At 35.7% G+C, this 3,570-nt stretch overlaps 1 long non-coding RNA gene across 1 annotated transcript; it reads left to right on the top strand.

Moving 5' to 3' along the window:
- The first annotated feature begins 2,257 nt into the window (after positions 1-2,257).
- Positions 2,258-2,913, top strand: LOC124660997. Its single transcript, XR_006990037.1, has 2 exons — positions 2,258-2,378; positions 2,730-2,913. It is a non-coding gene; the product is annotated as an uncharacterized LOC124660997 (long non-coding RNA).
- Positions 2,914-3,570: the final 657 nt, after the last annotated feature.

The raw sequence follows: 3,570 nt of genomic DNA, 5'->3' as shown, positions 1-3,570 counted from the left end.
CTTGTTTTCCCCACACATAAATACATGACCTTCTTATATATTGGATGCTTAGGACCTTGACCTTTCCTAACTTGATATGAAATAGTTTAGACTCTTTCAATCCTAGGTTTCGTATAAAACAATGTTGTCTGCTGGTAGTCTACCATAGAATATTACCATTGCTTTTGTCAAATGTCTCGGCAAAAGCTTATGAAATAAATTTGTTCCGACGTCATGATATATTGATATTTCTAGATGATTCAATATTCAAGGTTTGCAGTTTCACTGCTTTTCTTATGCATGCTTGCTTTAAACCATTGTCTATGGACTTCACATTGTAAATAATCGATCTGCAATAGCAGGATATAAAAAGGTACCTTTTTTGCATTCGAACGTGCAGGCTAATATCACACTGAACTCTCTTGCTTTCCTCTTTAATGTATCCCCCTGCTACTGAAGCTTCTATTCTCCTGTTCCATAAATTAATTGAGTACAAGGAAAAGGAGCGGAGTGGATTCACTAGAACATAATACGTTATTTTCTTTCCTGTTGTTTCTAATTCACACAGGTTTCTGCCTAACGACTAATGAGCATATAGTTGTTATATGGATTGTGACAACCTGCAGTTTCAATTTTACGGGTGCTTATTATTAGATAAAGTAGTAATATGTAAATTTGATGGGAAGCTTATTAATTGCGAATTTTTAGATACTGTATTATTTTTCAGCATATGTCCATATTTTGTACTTCCTCTGGTGTTGTAGGCCATTGATGCATCGAAACAGTAGTGCATTCCCATAAGGCATTGATCCGGTGTTTGGTCGAATTTGAATTGCTGTAGCTTTACCAAACTACTCATACTATTATTTAGTAATTATATATTGATATGTCTGGGTAATAATGTTTAGCAAGATTAGTTCTTCCTTTAAAGATTTTGTACGTTCCTTACCAAGATTCTATTTTTCTAACATTGATGCAAATGTAATTGACTTGTAGTATTCTATAGGGACTAGATATTTCGATGAAATTGCAGATCGATGACAAGTGAAATTCCTAGGGACTCCTTGGTATGCGCAACTATTTTGTTCAGACTGTAGCAACTTCTAATTGACAATTTTGTCTACTTTTGATTATTGATACCCCATACTGTTGGCATCTGCACCAGTATGGCATCTCTGCTGTTGCTCTTGAAATTACCAAGCACAGTTCCATCCAAACCCAACCTTGGAAGTATAATTGGCTCATGTTTATGCTGATGCTTACTGAGTGAGACTCCTCTTTTTAACCATTTTTATTATGACATTGTATTGAATGTTCTCCATGGATGTCTCATTTAACTACATAGTTCACACATAGCCTGTTTCTTTTCTGCAATCATTGGTTCTCCAGGATTTCCTCTTCATTGGCTTGTTAAACTGCAGGTGCAGGTCATTGCACATGTCCCTGTGAATCCATTAGAAACACACATGCTAAAGTGGGAACAGAAAAGAGGCAATATTTGTTCTTCCTTAGAAAAAAAAATCATGGTTATGGTCATATACACGTGTGTATTTCTGTGTGTTCTAATGTCGCCTTATACTGATGGTTCCAGGCATAAGTCCTCGATGAAGAAAGCTATGTTGGATGTTGGGTGCAGAGACCAAGAACAAAAAGGATTAGCTCTGCTCACAGGTTCCATACTTTTTGCATATACATCTTACATATATAACATTGAATATCAGATTTTTCAAATTGTTCAGTTCATTGAAATACGTGACAGATACATCATAGTGAAAAAATACATGATTACTATTCTTTCTTAAGCTAATCTATTTATATATACACTTATTTAACTCATTTAAGCGAAATATATGTGATACTCCACTGTTGCAATCACTTCTCCTGTTAAGTCAGTTTTGAATAATTTTCCTTTTTTCAGTCTTGCTCTGAATAAAATGATAGGAAACTAGATTAGGTTTTTGTGTCTATTGACGTTGTTGTAAGTGATGTTCAACAATTTTAGATACTGCCAATGTCTATGGCCGTTACTGCAAGGGATGTTGCAGGTCAAGGAACTATACTGTGCTATGTGATAATACTTGATCAGTATTATCAAGCAGTGCAAAGTTGTCTAGCATCTCGAAGATCCTTTACACAAAACAGTAGTAAATAATTGTGTTTCATTCTTATCATCGAACAGACCATTTCCTTAAGAAATATGTTGATTAATCAGTTGATTTATATGGACTTGCGTAAACTATTATTTCTCTGTAATGACCTGCTTTGCAAATGACGTGGCCCAAACCAGACTGCCTTTTCTTTGGTTCACAAGAAATTTTGAGCTCTTTGTTGTTTGTAGGATGGCGACGAATAATGACATGGCAGCACCTCCTACGAGTGCTGGACTAGACTGCATACAGGTGAACTCTCTGGTTGTTACTATGCCTTTTCGTTTCAGTAAGGTCAATGCTTCATGACCAATGCAAATGCAATGTCTTATAAAGTTGGAATCATGGTTGCAATGATATTTTGATTTGTTAATACTTCGGTAGCTTTCATTGCATGCATGTTCAAGGACGCAGAGTAAACATCTAAATTTAACTCCGATATCTTCAAACCAGCATCCAAGAAGTTGTGGCTTCAGTTTTCAAAAATGGTAGTAGCTGACTATTATAAGTCACTAGCTTAAAATGATGGTGTCCTTCCTTGATTCGGATGTAGCTGTCGACTAAGTCTTCACCTCCTAATTTTACTGTCATCTGCTGTTGCAGGTGCTGCTTCGTCAGGTCGATTCTTCCACGCAAGACGGGGAGGCCTTCATCGAGCTTCATGGAACCCTTCGTTGCTCCTTGCTTCTTCCGGCGGTTCTCATGATTTCGTGTGCATTATCCTAATTTGATCTTATAGACTTTGTTTTGTAAAATCAAAGAAACCTATTACCATTTTTTCAACTTATTTTATCATTGTTATATAAAACTAGCACAGTGGCCCGCGCACATGCGCGGGCGACCATCTAAATATGTCAATTTTTCATAATTAAAGTATCATGCAAGCATATCTCTGAAGTTCATGACGTACATGGGTGTCTTCTCTAAAGTTTAGCATGATCTCTGTTCCGTATAAAAATATAAAATGGTACTAATCACTAAATTAACCCCAAGTGTTTTGTTGTAATCACACACCATTCAATTCAGTGGTTACAAATACTTTAGCATAATATATTTCATGGTAATAGAATGTATAGAGATCAACCACTATGGTATCCAAGTACCATAATGTTGTAACCCCAAAACATTAATCTTATGCACGTTTTGGTTACCAATTTTGGAACTTCCCTTTATTCATTTGCCCCTTATGAATTGGAAAAATCATGGTAAACCTTTCTTTCCGACTTGATTTTACTAAAGCATAAGTCAAGAACTTTATATGGATATTGTCATGTCTTCCTGGTAAAAATAAACTGAACATATATACTTAATTTCACAATGAGCTGCTAGATAGGAGAACAAAGCAACACAAAAGCGGAAACACAGAAAAGTGGAGAATGAAAGCAAATTTGTAACAGAAAATACAAACTGTGGGACTACTCAAAATGCAATATGGAAGGCATAA

This window comes from Lolium rigidum, chromosome 6 (assembly GCF_022539505.1).
Source record: "Lolium rigidum isolate FL_2022 chromosome 6, APGP_CSIRO_Lrig_0.1, whole genome shotgun sequence".
NCBI classification, from domain to species: domain Eukaryota; kingdom Viridiplantae; phylum Streptophyta; class Magnoliopsida; order Poales; family Poaceae; genus Lolium; species Lolium rigidum.
This window is presented reverse-complemented; position numbering and strand designations above follow the sequence as displayed.